At 42.4% G+C, this 21,342-nt stretch overlaps 1 long non-coding RNA gene across 1 annotated transcript in view; it reads right to left on the bottom strand.

Annotated features, from left to right (window-relative positions):
* Positions 1 to 545: 545 nt before the first annotated feature.
* The window catches only part of LOC140730088 (uncharacterized), an 81,932-nt gene continuing 61,135 nt past the window's right edge, over positions 546 to 21,342 (bottom strand). Inside the window, exons 3-4 of the long non-coding RNA XR_012099512.1 lie at positions 6,748 to 6,895; positions 546 to 694 (exon numbers count right to left, since the gene is read on the bottom strand). This is a non-coding gene — a long non-coding RNA (uncharacterized lncRNA). The remainder of the gene's footprint in view (positions 695 to 6,747; positions 6,896 to 21,342) is intronic.

The raw sequence follows: 21,342 nt of genomic DNA on the forward strand, positions 1-21,342 counted from the left end.
TGATAATCAGTTTAAATGTTGTCATCAATCAAATTTCCTAAAGTGTTGATTTAACTTGCAATATTTTGAAGATCATAAGGAAAAATATCAAGATGATTCAATGTGCATGTATGATCACTGATTTTACAACCACTTCTAAGATGAGATTTCAAAGGAGCAATGTTCTGCAGTTAGCAACATTAAAGATCATCGTTATGCTGCATACAGAGTATGCAACTAATATTCATCATAACAGGCTAAGTGTATAATGTTTGTTTCACCATGCTTTCATTGGCTATGTTGGCAGAAATGAGGGATGTCACGATTGCACCAGCATGTCAGAAATGATCTGGTTGATGTGATATGGAAATCGAGCTCCTAAGCATCTTGCGAGAGTGCAACAAAGTACAAATCCGGCAGGATTTGGTCACAGTCACTCTTCTTTCAACTGAATTTGGTGAGTGAGTTGGGTACAAATTGCTTTGCAAGCCTTTTTATTGCTTTATGCATTGAGAGAAGATTAAAGCTTTTGATGTAATACAAAATCAAACAAAAGTGCTTCTTTATTGTCACAGTCCTCTAGCAGTTTGGAAGCTTTTAACCACCCAGCTTGGCACAGTCCAACCACAAAAGCTTGATTATCACATCTTCTCCTCTGCTTCAGTCTTTGTTGTGTCCTGCATTATGAGTCTGACGCTTCCTGAGCTTACTCAATCTAAAAGAAAGGTCAAGGATAAAAGCTAATATTACTTCTGAGAATAAAACTGATTAATTTATTGAGTAGTAACAATAGAAATTGCCACAATATTGTAGACTGTTGTTGGAGATCTTGTCAGGGAGTTGGTTATCATTTCAAAAACATTCTAATTATGTTAGCTTCAAATAAATCCAACAGCTTTGAATAAAAGATGAACCATCAATTCTCACACAGTATTCATCAAAGGAATATAATGTGTGTTAATAGCTCATGCTTAATTCTAAATTCAATCAGTGTTTGTAAACTCTTGAACAGGAACATAATATTCTAATCTGCAAGAGGTGTAACTAGTTAACAAAGTTGATGAAAACAGGAATTGTCAATGTCTGCACAAACTCTCAGAACATACTAAAGAGGAAATCAATTATTTTTGCCTTTTTTTTTTGCTTTGGTGATTTCTTTCAGAACACCAGATCAACAATTGCGACTCGATTCAGATTTTGATATTAGTATATCTGCCCCCAGTATTTTTTGACAGTTTCAATTTTTGCTGAGTATGCAAAACTTGGCTGTTACCTGGACCCGAGAATTTACTGTTCACCCTTCCCTAGTTGTGTCCCCTCTACCCACCCATACTTAATTAAATTATTTTCTTAACTCCTAGATCTTGCTATTAATCCTCCTTTCATTTTTCCATAGTCCCAAAACTTTTCCTCTTCCCTTTCTTTCTTACTTTTATACTGTTCTCCCAGCCGGTATCTCACACTAGGATACATTTGCAACTTCCTGCTGTCACTCTTGGCATTCTCCAAAGGTTCCATCAAACCGCTAATGCCTTGTTAAAATTGACTGCACCATTTCCTTTTCCAGGTCCCTTTTCAATCTTCTCACCAAGGCACCAACTTGGGTCCAATCTTGTTGATACGCATGCAAACCAGACATAACTCTACAAATACTGTTAGTGCCTCAGATATTATTACCTTCTCCGCCTCTTCTTTCTATAAGGTTGTTACATCGAAAGGATGGAACTTAGGAGATGATGGCACTTAATTGCGACTCCTTTGCTTGCATTTTAGGAAACAGCTCTATTTTTATCTTTATTATCTCAATTTTTCCCTTTCAGGGTTCTTTTGAAGACCCTGACCTGGAGTTACATGGTGACTTCAGTTCTTTGCAGGAATGGGAGCCGCTCCCAGGGTCTCACAACCAGAAACTATTTGATATACCAAGGACGAGGTCTAGAAGACCAGCATGCCTTCAGGGTTTCGGGATTCCATGGCTCTGGAGGCAGGTGCACTCGAGGTGCGTGCCTCTGCAGGAAATTGGTGTGTCATGGGGCACGAAAGATTGGAAGCAGCAAGCTGGCTGCTGGCTGTGTGCCCAGAGACCCGAGTTCTTTGGGTACAGAGCTTGTAAAAAGCAACACAGCGGACTTTTAACATCGTAAATCAGTGAGTTGTTTGTTATGTTTCCCTTCTTGCTGTGAGATGGAGACACCTCTTTTTCCCTTATTAGGGAGAGAGAGAGCCTGTGGTATGTCTAATTACTGGGTGAACGAGTAGTCTTTGGGGTTCTGCAAGTCTGTGTCCTTATTTATGCTTTGCTGCACGCTTGACTGCTCAGAGCGGGGTGCCGATGCCTTTTGCTGGTGGGGGAGGGGATATTGTTGCTTTGCTGCTGATTACGAATGGGAGGGAGGAGCTGGGGGTGCTCTGGGGTTCTAACATTTAACTGTCATTCATTTCTGGAGCACTCCTTTGTTTTTGTGGATGCTTGTGAAGAAAAAGAATTTCAGGATGCATATTGCATACATTTCTCTGATATTAAATGTACCTTTGAAACCCGTTGAAACATCTTGAATATGGTTCCTACCATTCATGAAGTTATTGTGCACAATGGCTGATTTTTTTTTTATGGAACCCTGATTGAGAAAAAGATATAGTTTCTAACTGAGGCAAGCCTCCTTGCCTCCTCATATAGCTATACTATCCCGCATTTCTCATGCCTTAGTTGTCGCTATGGTAAAATAGCTATCAACACATCTCAATTCAGTCTGGCTCTTTACTCTTCAAGCAGTTTCTGCTCCTTTAAGCATTTTACCCTATTCCTGTTGTGGCATTAATTAAAATACTCTTCCTATGCCCCATCACCTAAGCTTTTAAAAAATTTTTTCACAGAGGTATCATTACTGGTTTTCTCCCCCATCGTTTGAATGGTTACTCAAAAGATCTCTCTACACTAAGTTTACTGTCTTTCTAAACCTGCCTGCAAAGTGCTCTGATCTACATTCATGGCAACACTGAATCTCAAATGGCATGACCACTCTCAATGTCTTAATTGAGGGTAAGGCCATAGCTGTTCACATTCTTCTTTAGTTCCTTTTCCTGTTGCCATTCTTGGTCACTCCTGCAGTTACCATGGGGGAGTGCTTTCTATCGATGCACTTGCCTCCACACTTTCAAAATCCCTTTGGAGAACCTTTGTGTCTCCACACTTTCAAAATCCCTTCAGAAAGTGCTTGGCCCTTCAATATTTTTCCAGAGTTATAAATCTGCTCAGCATTGCCCTTCTTTGATGCTTAGATCTCCTTAATGGCTATTGTAGCTCTCTATTCCGACAGTTGTATAATTAGAAGATTGGTGAGTGAAAAGGTAACAGGTCTGGCTGAAGCTAAGTTGAGGAAGACCCTGGCCAGGGTCAACTCATGCAAAACTGTGGGACCTGATGATATACCATGTCGGGTTCTGAAAGACTGCGTTGCCCAGCTAACTGAGGTGCTGACAGATATATTCAACACCTCTGTGGAACAGTCTATTGTCCCATCAATTTTCAAGGCTGGAACCATCTTTCCAGTGCCAAAGAAGGTGACAGTACCCCATCTGGTGGCATTAACATTAACTATTGTGAAATGCTTTGAGCTGCTGGTCATAGGGTGCATTAAAGCCTTCCTCCCAACTACATTGGATCCTTTCCAGTTCTCATATCACTCAAATCAATCCACTGATGATGAAATAGTTTCTGCCCTCTACTTTGTCCTGTCCCATGTGGAAAATAGTCATATGCCATGTTGCTGTTTATAGACTTCATTACAGTGTTTATCAAGTCAAGTCAAGTCAATTCACTTTTATTGTCATTTTGACCATAACTGCTGGTACAGGACATAGTAAAAATGAGACAATGTTTTTCAGGACCATGGTATTACATGACACAGTACAAAAACTAGACTGAACTACATAAAAAAAAACAACACAGAGAAAGCTACACTAGACTACAGACCTACACAGGACTACATAAAGTGCACAAAAACAGTGCAGGCACTACAATAAATAATAAACAGGACAATAGAGCAAGGTGTCAGTCCAGGCTTCAGGTATTGAGGGGTCTGATAGCTTGGGGGAAGAAACTGTTACATAGTCTGGTCATGAGAGCCCGAATGCTTCGGAGCCTTTTCCCAGATGGCAGGAGGGAGAAGAGATTGTATGAGGGGTGCATGGGGTCCTTCATAATGCTGTTTCCTTTGTGGATGCAGCGTGTAGTGTAAATGTGTGTGATGGCGGGAAGAGAGATCCCGATGATCTTCTCAGCTGACCTCACTATCCACTGCAGGGTCTTGCAATCTGAAATCGTTCAATTTCCGAACCAGGCAGTGATGCAGCTGCTCAGGATGCTCTCAATACAACCCCTGTAGAATGTGATGAGGATGGGGTGGGGGGGGGGTGGGAGATGGATTTTCCTCAGCCTTCGCAAAAAGTAGAGACGCTGCTGGGCTTTCTTTGCTATGGAGCTGGTGTTGAGGGACCAGTTGAGATTCTCCATCAGGTGAACACCAAGGAATTTGGTGCTCTTTATGATCTCTACCGAGGAGCCGTCGATGTTCAGTGGGGAGTGGTCACTCTGTGCCCTCCTGAAGTCAACAACCATCTCTTTGGTTTTGTTCACGTTAAGAGACAGGTTGTTGGCTCATCATACCCTTGAAACTGGTGGGAAACTGTCCTCAATGGTTCTTAATACTGCACTCTGGATTTCTTAAAAGAAATGCCATAGTCAGCTCATGTGGGCAGTAACATCTCTGGTGCCATTACACTGAGAACTGGCACTCCCAAGGCTGTGTGCTCAGCCTGCTGCTGTTCACACTGCTGACTCATGACTGTGTCACTGAATTCAGCTCAAGCCATGTCCTCATGTTTGCAGATGACACAACAGTGGTTGGCCTCATCAACTATGATGATGAGTCGGAGTTCAGAGAGGAAGTGGAACGGCAGGTGGAAGGGTGTGAGAAGAACAACCCAAGTCTTAATGTAGAAAAGACTAAGGAAATCATTGTGAACTTCAGGAAGATGCAGATGAACCAGCTCCCTCAGCAAGCATATGGTTCTTCCATGGAGTTAAGTGTGCCACATTCCTGAGTGTTCGCATCACGGGTCACCTCATCTGCTCCCTCAATATCACCTCGCTGAACAAGAAAGCGCAGCAGCACCTCCACTTCCGAAGCAGATTGAGGAAAGCGAGGCTTCCACCTCCATCTTAACTGAATTTTACATGAGTACCATTGAGAGCGCCCTGACCGGCTACATCTCCATCTGGTATGGGAGCAGCCGAGCATCGGACTAGAAGTCTCTGAAAAAGACTGTGAGAACGGCTGAGATGAACATAGGGGTCTCCCATCATAAACAAGAAAAAGTCTGTAGATGCTGGAGATCTGAGCAACGCACAGAAAATGCTGGAGGAACTCAGCAGGCCAGACAGCATCTGTGCATAGGAGTACAGTTGATGTTCCGGGACCAGATTCTTTGGCAGGACTGGAGAAAATAAAGCTGAGGAGTAGGTTTAAAAGGTTGGGGGAGGGGAGTGAGAAACACAGGGTGACCACTTCGCTGAGCATCTACACTCCATCCACCAGTAAAGGTGGGATCTTCCAGTGGCCACCCATTTTAATTCCACTTTCCATTCCCATTCAGATATGTCTATCGATGGCCTCTTTCACTGTCAAGTTGGAGGAGCAACATTTTATACTCCGTCTGGGAAGCTTCCAACCTGATGGCATGAACATTGATTTCTTGAACTTCTGGTAAAAAGGAAGTGTAGGGTTATGCACTTTGAAAGGAATAATAAAAGTGTAGACTTTTTTTCTTAATGGTGAGCAAATTCAGAAATGGGAGGAGCAAAGGGACTTGGGAGTCCTGGTTCAGGGCTCCCTTAAGATTAACTTGTGGGTAGAGTTGGTAGTAAAGAAGGCAAATGCATTGTTAAGCAACACACACAAAATGCTGGTGGAACACAGCAGGCCAGGCAGCATCTATAGGGAGAAGCGCTGTCGACGTTTCGGGCCGAGACCCTTCAAAGAGTCTTGGCCCGAAATGTCGACAGCACTTCTCCCTATAGATGCTGCCTGGCCTACTGCATTCCACCAGCATTTTGTGTGTGTTGCTTGAATTTCCAGCATCTGCAGATTTCCTCATGTTTGCCTTTTAAATGCAATGTTAACATTTATTTTGAGGGGATTAGGATTTCAAGGAAAGAATGAAGTTCAAGTCTGAGTTAAATTATCATTCAGCCATACATAAATACCCATGAATGCAGCCAAACGAAACAGTGTTCCTCAGGGTCCAAGGTGCAGAACACTGTACCAACAGTCACACACAGCACAACACAAGGCACATATAGACAGCAGTAAAACATACAGTCACACAAAAAAATATACGTAGCCCAAGTCCTTGACTCACATGTCCTGTAATTGATGGTGTATGGGTGTTAAAGCAGTTCTCAGCACTTCACTGATGAATGTACGCAGGCACACAATCCAGCTTGTCATCCCACAGATTGAACACTGGAGGGCAGCACCAATGGGAGTGGGGGACGACAGCCTCCAATCCAGCATGGATGCCGCACTACACAGCCTCTGGGGTCTCCTCTGCATGCGGCTTGAGGCCCAGTTCTTACTACGACCAAGGCCATGCGGCTCTCCCACCATCCGTCTCCCCAATAAAAGGGAAACAGACTTGCAGCATTTTATTATCAATATCCAGCAGAGTCTTGTGATCACAAGAGAAACAACTAAGAGAATCACTCACAGTTAGATTGCACACCTCCTTCGCACACTGACTCTGATGTGTTCCTGTAGCAGGGAGTGACACAGTCCGCACCAAGTCCAGCTCCTCCAGCAATGAACAGCTCGATGATGGGGCAGAACTGCAGTACCTGAGCTTCTTAAGCATTGTCCTGCAATAGTTTAAAAAAAGATGTTTAAAAGAAGACAAAAACACCTTTGCTTGGTGCCCGAGAAGCCGTTGTATACAAAACTCGCTGCTATTTTCCCAGATGGACTGCTGAAGCTTGATGAGGTGTTGGCGAGACCATATTCTCAGACAGTTAATTCTAGGTCTCTTGGTTATTCTGTTCCTGCCATTTTAGCATTTCTGTTTTACACTGCAATCCTTGCACAATTCTGTTGTTCTGTGCTCATCATTATATTTAGTATTGCTATGTATAGTAGTTACTCTGCGACTTTCCAGGAATTTCATTGTACCCTGGTATTTATGATAATAAACTAATCAAATCAAATCTAATCTCAATTGTTTGTGGTGTATAACAATGGCATGAGAAGCAAAGGAGAGAATAGGTTGCAATGAAGTCAGTGGGAGAATGGGAATGATGGTATTGCTCTGAGAACCACCATAGAGTTGATAGCACGAATGGCTGCCTTCAATGGGAAATGGTGATGGCTGCACGTGACCTTTGTAGCTTCAAAGGGAACATTCCCATCAGAATGCTATCAGCATGTGACCCCCAAGGCACTCTACCTGTGTGGGAAGGTTGCAGTTTGGGGTTAAAGTTTCAGATTTTTTAAATACTTATTGATCATCATCATTATGCCTCATGCCTTATGAAAACAGGTTGACTGAACTCAACCTTTTCTCCTTGGAGCAATGGAGGATGAGAGGTGACCTGATAGAAGTGTATAGGATGATGAGAGGCATTGATCGTGTGGACAGTCAGAGGCTTTTTCCCAGGGCTGAAGTGGTTGCCGCAAGGGGACACAGGTTTAAGATGCTGGTACAGAGGAGATGTCAGGGGTATGTTTTTTACACAGTGAGTAGTAAGTGCGTGGAATGAGCTGCCGGCAACGGTGGTGGAGGCAGATACGATAGGTCTTTTAAGAGACTTTTGGATAGGTACATGGAGCTTAGAAAAATGGAGGGCCATGGGTAAGCCTAGTAATTTCTAAGGTAGGGACAATTTCCGCATAACTTTGTGGGCTGAAGGGCCTGTAGTGTGCTGTAGGTTTTCTATGTTTCTATTATATGCCATGTTGTACGACGTAAGCAATCATAGACTTTGACTGAGATTATTCTTGCCAAATTTTTCTACGGAAGTGGTTTGCAATCGCCTTCTTCTGGACAGTGTCGTTACAAGTCAGGTCACTCCAGCTATTACTTCTTAGAGACTGTCTGATTGGCATCGGTGGTTGCGTAACCAGGACTTGTGATTATTACCAGTGGCTCATACCACCATCCACCAACTGCTCCTATGGTTTGCATGATTCTGTTCGTGGGGTGGGGATGGGGGTGGGGGGGGGGTGTTTAAGCAGGTGCTACACTTTGCCCAAGGATGACCTGTTATTTTTTAAAATATATGTCAGCTGAAGTACCTGTTCTCAAAATTTACAGCAATCCATAAATTGCCCTCATGTTCTCAATATTAACAAATAGATTGGGGAAAAAAGGCTACAAAACAAAATTCTCCAGCCTCTTTAATTCTTAATTCTTCACTTTGATGTTTTATTGGAAAAAGAGAAAATTCAGTGGTCACCTGATTTATTTTCTAATTAAGTCGACGGAAATGCTTCTGCAAAATTTTAATATGTGTGCTTGAAAAAATAGGGATGTTTGTCAAGGTTGGATCATGCCCTTTTCTTATGACATTATGACATCACTTACTGAAAGTTCCTCGTAATGAAATGTTTGCTGGAACTGTTCGCTTTTTGAAAATCAACTGTCCTTTGGAACTTCAAATCTCATGTTAATTGAAGAGAGAATCTTATACTTGAGAAGGTGTCTGTTCAACATCATGCAGCAAATAGCCATTCAGTAAGGTTGGAACTAATTTCATTGGAAAAGATTAAGCTTCTTTTTGGTTTGGTCATTGCTAGAAATTGTAACATTGCACCAGCCAGACTGAATAACAGATCCCTGCTCATTGAATGAATTCTAGAACAGTGGTGCACCGAACACAGATTTGGGTGGGGGCCTGTTATTTTTAGTTAATGGCTGTCATCAGTGCAGATTGTTAAGGCAACTAAACCACCTGAGGCCAAATTTCTCGATTTTCTTTTTCCGTTCAGAGAAGAGGGTTGATGAATTTAACTCAGATGTGGCAACCATTGGTGGCTTATCAGAGACATGAGAAAATCTGCAGGTGCTGGAAATCCAAAGCAATGCACACAAAATGCAGTAGGAACTTAACAGGTCAGGCAGCATCACTGGAAAATAGTAAGCCCTCCTTGATTTAGGCCGAGACCTGAAACTATTCCTGGTGAAGGCTCTTGGCCTAAAACGTTGACTGTTTACTCTTTTCCATAGATGCTGCCTGACCTGCTGAGTTCCTCCACCATTTTGTGTGTGTACTTATAGTGAATTGCCTCCTTGCTAAACTCGTGGGTTGACTGCCTTGTGTTAGTCAGTGGCTGGATGAGACCACTTATTGATGCCCCAGCATCTATGTAAGAGAAGTACTTTAACAAGATTTTTATTCCACTTAAACATTGCATCACCAACGATTATATCACCAAGGTCCGAAACCCTATTCAGTAAATCTTAGTCACAAACTATTCAAGATAAACAATTTTTCTTTATTCTTGTGATATTTGAGAAGATTCTGGAAGATAGAGGTGGTGTGTGTGAACTTCATGGCGAGCAGGCTGTGGGACTGTTGTTTGACTCCATTTCCCTGATTAAAGCATCCATTGTTCGCTGATTAAAGTGACAAAGGAGACTGGAAGATTGAGGTGAATGTGGGAGGTGAACACTGGCTGCCAGGCTTTTGATTGCTCTGGATCGTTCTGCTACCAGAGAGGAGAGAGCCTGCCTCTGTGCCCAGAGAATGTTACCCAGGTTTTCTGTGTTTTGGATATGGATCCGGACTACAGACTTTTTTCAGTCTTATAGTTTTCTATATCCTGTGTTTTTTGCTTGATCTTCTCATTTTTTTGTGTAGGGAAGAGGATTTGGTAGGTCAATGTGCCTATTCTGTTTTGTTCTTTTTTTTGTGCGGGAGGAGAGATTTGGGGGTTGATGTGCCTGTCCATTTTTGTTGTTTTTGTTGGGCAGGGAGGAGAGATTTGGTAGTTGATGATCGTGTTGCCTTTCTTTTCTCTCTTTGCTTTATGGCTACCCTGAGAAGACTTTCAGAGTCATAGATTTTGATGATAAATGAACCTTCGTTATTACATATTTTTGTATTGTTTATAATAGAGCAGGAAAGGTAGATTAGTAGTACCTTAGGTAGGGTAACAGATCAAATTATTAATAGGTTAAGACAGGTGACAAGAGGAGGGTCACAACGTGGACAAGAGAGAGCAAATGCTGAAATCTTGAGCAAAAAAAAAACTGCTGGAGGAACTCAGTAGGTCAGGCTGACCTGTGTAGCTTGAGGGGTGGATGACAAATCCAGTTAAGATTCTGCCTCAGAATTGAGAGTGCAGAAGGTAGATTTCCAACAGCAGGGGAAGGCATGTAATAGGTGGAGCCAATTTGGAGAGGATAAGAGGCAAATGAGACACGTGGGAGAAGGGAAGGGAAGGGAAGGGAGAGGGGAGGAGTTGGGATAAAGCAGCTGGGAGGTGATAGGTGGAAACAGATAAAGAAGAAACAACAATGGGGCCATATTGGGCCAAGTGAGGAGAGAGGAGGGTGGAAATAAAGATGGAAGCTGGATAGATTGATAGTGTTTCAAGCAAAGAGAGATTTTTTTTCCATGTATTTAAAATCTGATTATTATATTTTTCTCAGGGTGTGTTCTTTGATGGAATTGCTCCTCCTAACTATGACTTGCATGTCTTCATTTAAATATTTTTTTTTGTGCACCATATTTTGATGAAACATTGTGAGTTGAGGAGAATGAATGATATTTTTGTAAACAAGAAAGAGCTGTATTCTCCCTGGTACCTATTTGCAGACTGAGGAGATGAAATCTGTACTACCTGGGGAGCATTCTTTATAGTCTTTGAGCTGCTGTTTGTTTATTCTCTTTCTCATCAGGAAGACCATTATTCATGGTAAATCAGGATTGCAGGATTTTGATAGATTTTTCTTTGTCCCTTGGGGTAGCTCCACATGAAAGCCTGCCGAAGAAAATGGGTCAATGACTATGGATACCAATTATCTAACTATATCTTTCAAATTGTAACCATTGCTGGATGAGCTTTCTAACTTTGACCTAACCTATACCAGTACTCTTTTCCCATTCAGAAAACATTTTACTCATAAAATGCAACTATATGGAACAGTTAATTGGAATAATTGTCCCAAGATATTTCTCAGCTAAGGAAGGTCAATGAGAGTAGGCAAGAGAGAAAGATTCTGGAGGGCCTATATGAGGTAGGAAGGATTTTAACTTTTTCTTTAGTTATGGTTGAATGAAGATTTGGAAGCTATATAAAGAAAAATTGCAAATCTTTCTCTAATTGTAAAAACTGTAGATACTTCACATGGAAGGGAACAGTTAACATTTTGGACTGAGACCCTTCAGCAACACTCTCAATCCAAAATGTCAGCAGTTTGTTCCCCTCCATATCCATGACAGACTTGCTGAGTTCCTTTAGCATTTTGTGTGTTGCTATGGATTTCCAGCATCTGCAGAATCTCTGGTGTTCATAATTTGAAAAGTATGGCGTGAATGCTTGAGAATTGTCAGCCAATGCCTGGCCATTGCTGGAATGGACATGGAAGCGATTAAATGCAACAGAACCGAGGCGAGGTAAGACAGAGTTAAGGTGGCAGTGTGCGGGACTGAGCCTGAGAGTGATGAAAGACACAATGTTTGATTGTTTTAAATGCTGAGCCAAATTGGGCCTCAGTTCAGTACAGAGGCGAGTACACCTCACAGAGCATCGAGCAGAACCAGCCCCTCCCTTGCCTCCGGCCCCGACACCCTGATCTTTTCAACTTGGCCCAGCATTTAAATCATCCTAACCTCAGTTCATTCCTCCCTTTGAGACCCAGGTGTTGCTTCTTTGATATGTTCTCGAGAGTGGGCTGAATAAAGGCAGCGAAGCAAAGAGTTCCAGTATCTGGCAGGCAGGGCTGCACACATTGTGTCTCTAGTTAGTAAATGAGGTGACTAGTTAGTTAAAGTTAAAGTCTGTCCCAAGCCTTATAGGCTCATTGGTCCTGTGCTTATGCCGGTTTCTCTGGTGTGAAGTGACTGAGAGTATGAGATTCCCCCCTCCCCCTCCGGATAGGAAGCCAGTCTATCGTGAGGTTAACCCCAGCATTTTACCGGTACCCATTTTCTGCCGGGTGGACTGGAGCAATGTGTGGGTTAAGTGCCTTGCTCAAGGACACAACACGCTGCCTCAGCTGGGGCTCGAACTCACGACCTTCAGATCACTAGTCCAACGTCTTAACCACTTGGCCACATGCCACACAAATGAGGTGACTATCTAGGCTCCAATGATCCAGGTTCAATCCTGACCTTTGCTGTTATCTGAGGGGAGTTTGCCATGTTCTTCCACAGACTCTGTGGCTTTTTTCTGGGTGCTCACTTTTCCCCATACGTCCCAAAGTTTGGTGGCTTAATTCTCCACTGTAATCTCGACAGTGTGTGGTCAGTGGTAGAATCTAGAGGGGAAGGTGGGGTGAATAAATAAGATTAGCACAGAATTATGTGAATAAGTGCTTGATCATTGGGGCGGACTTAATGGGTCAAAGGCCTGTTTCAATGCAGTGTGAATGAAGCAGATATTACATCATGATAGCAGTAAGGATTCAGGGCTGAATTTGTTCAAAATATCATCTCAAGTTTGAGGAAAAACATTCTGCAAAATGAAGCAACTGTCATGCCTGAACAGTCAGGCACCTCCCAGTCTGCATCCAACAGGAGTCACATGCTACTCATTCCCAACCCATCACCTGCAGCCTTTTTAAACCCAGCTCTCATCCACAATCATTGTTCACTCATATGAACCAGCTGGCCTCACTCAGTTGCTCCCAGCCTTCAGTTATTTTGTGGACTTGTCAAGCAAAGTTTCCATTCGCTCTTGTTTTGTGGCCACTCATGACTTGTTATTTTACAGTTTGTTATTAAAGTTCTCACTCACAGCTAAATCTTTTCTGCTGCTCTGCATTTAGGTCAAGCCTCCTCTATATTTCCTGACAGGAGGAGTGAATAAGCAGTTGACCCAGTAGAGTTTACTCTCCATCTCGATACAGCTATCCTGCAACTGTCATCCCTTGGGGTCTGGGATGGCCAGCGCAGGCACGCAGCTCGTGCATATGAACATTGGAGAGCACCATGAGTCCATCCTATAACTCTATCAACTCACCCAACACTCCACTCATCTCTGGTTATACTTGGCTCTGCACTCATGACCCCATACTTCACCTGGTCATCCTTTCATTGCTGAGCTGGAGACCCACCTGCTGGACCTCATGCCTGCAGCCTCAAGTAAATTCACCTCACAAACTGCTGAAGCCAGAGGAAACCTTTGACCTCTGCAAACTCCCACAGGAACACCACGACATAGCTATCACCTTTAGTGTAAGGGAAGCCAGCACCCTGCTGTCTGACAGACCACATGATCAACCTCTTCTTGGGCACCACCACTCCCCAAGGTCATCTATTCTCCTTGGGCACATTGCAAACAGATAGCAACGTACGTCAGTTCATTACCTCCTGCTCTTAATGTGCCCAGTCCAATTCTTCCAACCAGCAGCCCTCTGGGTTTCTATGGCCCCTGCTACTCCCTTCACGCACCATGGGTTTACCACCTTCTAATGGGACCTTGGTGATCCTAATAGTGGAGGACCAGTTCTCCAGGATGACCCACTTCATTGCTCTCCCCAAGCTTACAACAGCCACTGAGATTGCAGACTTGGTTCTCCAATATATTTTTTGCATCCATGCCTTCCCCCAGTACATTGTGTTAGACTGGGGCCCACAGTTCATCTCCCACTTCTGGCAAGCCTTCTGCTGCCTCTTTAACACCTCGGTGAGTTTGTCCTCTGGCTCTCATCCACTGACCAATAGACAGAAGAACCAATCTGAAAGCAGAGAAGTTTCTGCAATGCTTCACCCACAACACCCCACCCCCCCAGTTAGAAAAGTATCTACTCTGGGCCAAATTGTCCCACAATCTGCACACCTCCTCTGTCACTGATGTGTCACAATTGAAGTGCTTCATGGCTACCAACCACTGTCGTTCCAAATAGAGGAGACAATGGTGGAGGTCCCGCCCACCAGCGTCCTGGTTCACAAATGCTAGAATGTTTGGAAGAGGGCATGGAGGGCCATTCTAGCCACCAATCATGCCTACTGCCACCAGGCTAAACATAGGCATCCAGTAAAACTAGTTTGGCATGAGGACCATGTTGGCTGTCCATCCCTGTTCATCGACTACCATAAGCTCTCACCCAGTTCATTGATCCCTTTAAGATTACCCATCACATCAACCCAGTCATTTCCCATCTCCAGCTGCCACCATCTTTCAGGATCACACCTACCTTCCACATGCCCTGCCTCAAGCCTGTTGTCCATAGCACTCAATTCAGTTGAAACTGCACCTCTGGAACCAAGGATGGTGAAGGTGGTCCAGTGTATACAGTTCACTGGACTAATGAATTCACTTTGTTGTGGCAGGGTGCACAGTATCTGTTTGAGTGGGAAGTGTATAGCCCAGAAGAGAGGTTTTGGGTGCTGTCCAGTTTCACCTTGGAATCATCACTCATTGAGGAGTTCCATTAAACTCATCCCGATCATTCTGAGCCATAGTATGCCAACTGTAGTGAGGGGAGGGGATCTTGTCAGGCCTGCACAGGCAGACGCCACCCAGTCTCCAACCCGCTAACGGAAGTCACCTGCCACTCATTTCAACTCATCACTTGCAGCCTACTTAAACCCAGGTTTCTTCCACAATCCTTTTTCACTCATTCAAACCAGCCAGCCTCAACTAATTGCTCCTAATTTTCAGATACCTTGTTCTCTTGTTGTGTTAAGCATCTGTTCTCTCTTGCTGTGTGGCCCCTAATGGCTTGTTATGTAATCACAAACAAGAGAAAATCTGCAGGTTCTGGAAATCTGAGCAACACACACAAAATGCTAGAGGAACTCTGAAGGCCAGGCAGCATCTATGGAAAAAAGTGCAGTCAACCACTCGGGCTGAGACCCTTCAGAAGCCCTGCCAAAGGGTCTCGGCCCAAAATGTCGAGTGTACATTTTTCCATAAATGCTGCCTGGTCTACTGAGTTCCTCCAACATTTTGTGTGGGTGGCTTGTTATCTTGCAGTTTATTACTAAAATTATCACTCACTGATGCATTGTCTCCACTTTTCTGCATTTGGTTCAAACCTTCTCTACCTTTATGACAGCACTAAGCATTTCAATGAATCTGACTAGATTAAGGTGTCCCCAAGAGAAATAAGTTCTGAATCCTGATTTAATGAAGGAGACCTCATTATGAGTCACCAAGTTAAAAGCATCACTTAACTTAAACAATGACCTGGCATTTATAACTGCTCACAAACCTCAATTGCAAGAAATTCTTTAATCTTTTGAGCTCTATGAAGAGCTAGTTCACAGGAATTTCAGGACAAAACCAGTATTATGAGGGAGAGATTGGTGGATTAAGACATATAATATTCTTGAAGCGTCTTGTTAGTATGGGAGAATCTAAATATTTCTTTTGTGGGAGAATCCAAAACTAAGAGTCACTGTTTAAAAATATGGCATCACCTATTTAATGCAGAGATATGGTGACATTTTTCTTCTTTCAATGGGCAACAAATATTTTAAAATGTTTATCTTCAGGGCAGAATTTTGTAAATATTTATTAAGGCCAAAGTAAACTATTATTAAACAAGTGTGTGAAAGGTTACCGGGGAAAATGAGGTACACCCTATCCTCGTTATATGCGGGGGATATGTTCCTCATAGTCGACGCATAATGTGAATAACTATTTAAATGGAGAAAATAGGGATGTGTTCCAGAGGGCTTCCTAAGTAAGTTTTATCTGTAATTTATTCACATTTTCATACCAATACGACACTAAAGCAGTGCCACAAGGCCACATTCATATTATATTTCATCAACTTAAGGTCATATTCAACGTAATAAATCACAGAAAGTTAACATACTATGGTGTACAGCACCCACCAACAGTGGCAGGTGTGTTCGCTCTGGGAGATGAGTGGTTGTGGTGTTGGGATTATATCAAGCACAGCAAGGGGTGAAGGAAGACTCAACAGAACTCTTAGAACTGCCGACAGCAGGAGATGACACCAGTTTGAATAAATGGTGAGGGTTGTTTACTTGGCAGCATTTTGTTTTACAGCATAAATTTGCTTGTAGGGAAGAAAGGCTGATGGCAGGGAATGACAGAAATGCTGACTCTGCTTTAAACTTGGGTCCATGTCCATCGCCGTTTGTGCCAAGTATTCCGACTTCCACCATTCCCTCACCGTTGGTAAACTCCCGGGATTTTCAAAATCGTCTTTTGCTTGCAGCATCTGATAGATAGTTTGCCGTAAAAAATATGCCTTGAATGTGGATCACACCTTGGTCGAGTGGCTGAATCAGCGATGTTGCGCTAGGTGGCAGGAAATGCACTGTTATGTTAGGATGAATGCTGTCCAAATGTTTAGGATGGGCTAGCATATTGTCAAGTAACAAAAGAAGTTTAAAGGCAAGATTTTGTTCCCAGCAGTAGCACCCAAGAGCTGCGTTACCTTCACTTGATACGGCGCTGTTTATAATTTCCAACAGTTTTTCAAGTGTTAAAGCGGTTCTCTGCCGCTTGGCTGATAGCCCAGGACATGACATCGGACACTTAGGAGGCATAGTTAAATAATTCAAGCACAAAATTGCTGCATCGTATGTAAAACCAACAAAAATTTAAGAGCGCAAGATCGCACATCCACACCTTGCCAAAACCAATGCAAGACTGGTGGGAGTGAGATTGTGAGGCGTGCGCACGTGCTTTGTATTGGCGGGAAAGCGGTGCTTCTCATCCGAACAGTGAGACTGTGAGGCGTACGCACATGACTTGTATTGGTGGGAAAGCAATGCTCCTCACATAACTGTGAGTTTTGGACGCACATAAGAAGACTTTGGTAGAAATAGGTTCCTCGCATAACTGTGAATCCGCATTGTCTGAAGATGCATATGACGAGGATAGGATGTACGTGAAGTTCCAGTCACATCAAAAAAGTTATTATTGAATAGCTGAGGTGTTTTGAGGGGCTGTGGTTAACTTCCGCTCCTAATCTGTATGCCGTTACAAAAAATCCACAGAGAAGGAGAAAAAGCAAAAAGCTCAGCATTAGGGACTGCAATGAGAAGATATTGATTCAATTTGGGATCAAAAATATTGATGCAGAAGATGAAATTGTAGACGTTCTGGGAAAGAGCTGAGTGTTTACAGAATTGCTAGTTGACCTAAATCAAGCACAAATTGAGTTCAATGCATTAGAGATGATTGTAATGTGAAGGCAGTTGAAAAGCTGTGAAAATCCCATGAGGAAGGTTACAGTTCATACGGACTTACTAAAGTCAGCTCAATATCACGTTACCAGAGTGCAGCTAGACAAATTAAAAATGGTAGTAGCAAATTCAAGCCCTTGGAATGACTCCAGAAAGGAAAAGTTAGAGGAGCTGACTTTGTGATTTCAAAAGAGATAACAGTAAAAAGCAGAATGAGAATCGGAATCAGAATCAAGTTTATCATCACCGACATGTTTTGTGAAATTTGTTAACTTAGCAGCAGCAGTTCAATGCAATACATAATAATCGATCAATAAATCAATTACAGTAAGTATACAAATCTATACAAAATAGATTTAAAACAGTAGAAAAATGGAAATAACATATTTTTTAAAAGGTGAGGTAGTGTTCATGAGTTCAATGCCCTTTTAGGAATCTGATGGCAGAGGGGAAGAAGCTGTTCCTGAATCGCTGAGTGTGTGCCTTCAGGCTTCTGTATCTCCTTCCTAATGGTCACAATGTGAAGGGGGCATGTCTTGGGTGATGGGAGGGCTTTAATAACGGATGTTGTCTTTCTGAGGCTCCACTCCTTCAAGACGTTTTGGGTACTACCAAGGCTGATACCCAAGATGGAGATGACTAATTTTACAACTTTCTGTAGCCTCTTTTAGTTCTGTGCAGTACCCCCCCCAAACTCCCCCCACCCCATGCCAGACAGTGATGCAGCCTGTCATGACGCTCTTCATGGTTTGTCTATAGAAGACTTCGAGTGTTTCAGGTGACAAACCAAATCTCCTCAAACTCATAATGAAATATAGCCACTGTCTTGCCTCCTTCTTTATAGCTGCATTACTATGTTGGAATCAGGTTAGATCCTCAAAGATCTTGACATCCAGGAACTTAAAATTGATCACTTTCTCCAATTTTGATCCCTCTATGAGGACTGCTTTTTGCTCCCTCGTCTTACCCTTATTGAAGTCCACAATCAGCTCTTTCATCTTACTGACATTGAGAACACTGCTGCCTTGTGAGGGTTCACCCTTCTTAAAGACAGCCTAACATCAGTCTCCAAGACAGAGATCACAGGGTCACCGAGTGCCGCAGAGATCTTTACAGCTGTAGTTATATTCTCCCTTTCAAAGCGGGCATAGAAGGTATTGTGCTCATCTGGTAGTAAAGCATCACTTACATTCATAGATGAAGCATCACTGCCATAGAAGGAAATAACTGTGCCTACAATAATTCAATAGAGGATTCAGGATACAAGATGGTGAGAAAGCAAATATATACAAAAATGTGAACTCTTAAGAGGCAACCAAAGTAAAAATTGTTGTGATGTTGTGATTTTTTAAAATACAGATAGAATGCACTGATTGTGGAATTACACACATTGAGTTATCTGCAGCAATGGTGTACAGCTGTCATCTTAGAAGTCAACACATAATGGAGCATATGCACCACGTTAGCATCACTGCAGCAGCTTACACAGACTATTACTGTAGATTGCTTTATCTTACAGATGGGAGGTCACATACTTCAAGTTTCATAGAAAGGGGTTAAGAGAGGCCAATGGAACAGGTAAGCACGGGGGTGAGTTGCTGTATGATCTGCACCAGACTACCAAGATCCTCAAGACTTCAGGTAAGCTGCACTTGGTGTTGTTTGCAAGGCAGATCTTGGCTAGAAATACAAGTCTATAGTTTACAACCAGCTGTATTTTGCAGTTCCAGCAAAGTCTCCTACTTCATTCTTTAAAAAGGAAAAGAGGATAGTCCTATTTTACCATTCAGCGTAAAACTATGAAAGGTGGCATAGATTAGTGGCCTGGAATGATGCTGATTCCAAGGGGAATGATGGCTGCAACATCTTGATGATCATTGTCTTGTTAAAGCCTAACTTGGACAGTACTCCTCAGATAAGTTTAGCTGAGAATGTGGATCCCTGTAGATATTACAAATTTCAACCAAGATATCGTGTGAAGAGTTCCTTCAGTCTGAACTCCTCTAACTATAATAGAAACCCTGACTAAAATTCAGGGGTAAAATTTCCAGCTGTGCTCTGGAATGTCCAGAATTGGGTCTGTCCTCTATATTAATATTACTTTCAAATGCACAGCTAGGTGTTTTATTCGGCTCCATGAGAACAGATTTCTCAGCCAAGTTGTTCAGGTGATGTAGAGAAAATTGGCAAAGCAAATTAGGTAGAGGGAACTGAAGCAAACATATTATGGCTAAAATTAAAATTAGAGGATGAAAAAAACATTAATTATTGCAATCTATCAGAGAGAAGAGGGCAAGATTAACAGGCAAGCATAGCGAGGAACAAGTGGCTGATGGATTTGCCATATAACACCCTATGACATGAAGCTAAACAAACAATTAATCATCACTTCTCCACGTGATAAACATCTTCAGCTTTTAATGGTTGCATGTTGACAAAAACAGGAATAAGATAATGTTGTGGTACCATCCAAACTCCCCATTCCTTTATAAAGTTTTTGTTAACAGAATATTTGTGAATTCTATGAAGATAATACAAGGAACATTTTTTATTTCTCAAAAATATCCTCTCCCTTCTTCTTTCATTCATATTGAAGAGAAATGAACCCTTATTTTTGCAACTCCTGATTAACGGGGTCTATAACTGTTCAGATAAGATTATTCAAAATACAGCAGTCAAGAATAAGTAAAAACTCTGATCAAAGTTATTTGAATGGAAACCACATTTTCTATTGGAAAAGCAATATTTTATTGAAATGCTCCTTCCATTCTGAGTTTGTGTTCTGTGTTCTGGCACAATACATTAAGTTATAGTCATCCCTGACAACGACAAAGTAATGCGCAGTGGCCTGAGGCAGGAAGATAATGGTTTTGGAGCAACAGGGTTCATGGGATCTACGTTTATTAAGAGGTAAATTGAAATTCTTCGTGAAATATGTTTAAGGCTGATAATCAGGTGAGCGTAGCTATGTGAATTACATTGTAACTGTGCAATTGTATGTCAGCGTTGTTTCTCAGTGGGTTGAATGTTGTAATTAATTTACCTGCTGCTGCTCACTGCTGTTGTATTCCAGTTTCCAGTACTTTAACAGCTGCCTCTTTAATATGCTGAGATGTCTGTGCTGCTACCTTTGCAACCTACATTTATTCATTTGTCTCTTTTAAGAATAAGCTTGGAGTAATTATCATTTTCTGTATTGTGAATTGCTCCAAGAGGACTACAACCTTGTCCTGGTTTAGAGGCTTGTGTGCCTCAATGATCTGTAGAGATATGTTGGCTGGAGTCAGGACTTTATGCTTTGGCTTTTAGTAGGGTCACCCATGCCAAACAGGTCAAAGAATAGAGGCCAGACTAAGAGCAATCCACTGATCCTACAGGTTCAGGGGGTTCAGCTCAAGGCTAACAAGCCTGACTGCTAAAACAACTTTGATATGGAAACAGCAATGAAGAATCCTTCTACATATTAAGCCTGACGGTATTCCTGAGTCTCTAGCTGGACTTGGCACAGCAGACAGTAATGAAAATTAAGAGGAAGCTACTGACATGATGAAGGAAGTCCTGAACTCTGCCAGGGATGGAGGACTTTCATTGCTGCCCTAAATGCCAGTGGTGTAACGGGCAGTAAGTAAGTAGGAAAAGAGTATTGTAATAAATTTGATCAGTCTGTGCCTGTTGGAAGTTCAGCTAAATCTTTTATGCATTTATGACAGATTATCATAGACAAAAATTTCAAAATGGATCTGAACTTGAATTGATGATCTCAGTTATTGATAGCTGTTAAGGTCAGGATCAAAATTTGGCACTGCTGTGATCTCTTTCACTGCTTAATTCTCTTTGGTGGTACTGTCTGTCAGTTCTTTACCCCCACCCTCTCCCTGGTATGTACCCTGGTGCTCTAGTGTTCCGCAAATCTAAGATCTAAATAGAATAATCGTAACGGTTGGATGCTGCAACTATTTGGTTTCACTTGAACA

The sequence above is a fragment of the Hemitrygon akajei genome, chromosome 7, assembly GCF_048418815.1.
Source record: "Hemitrygon akajei chromosome 7, sHemAka1.3, whole genome shotgun sequence".
Lineage (NCBI taxonomy): Eukaryota > Metazoa > Chordata > Chondrichthyes > Myliobatiformes > Dasyatidae > Hemitrygon > Hemitrygon akajei.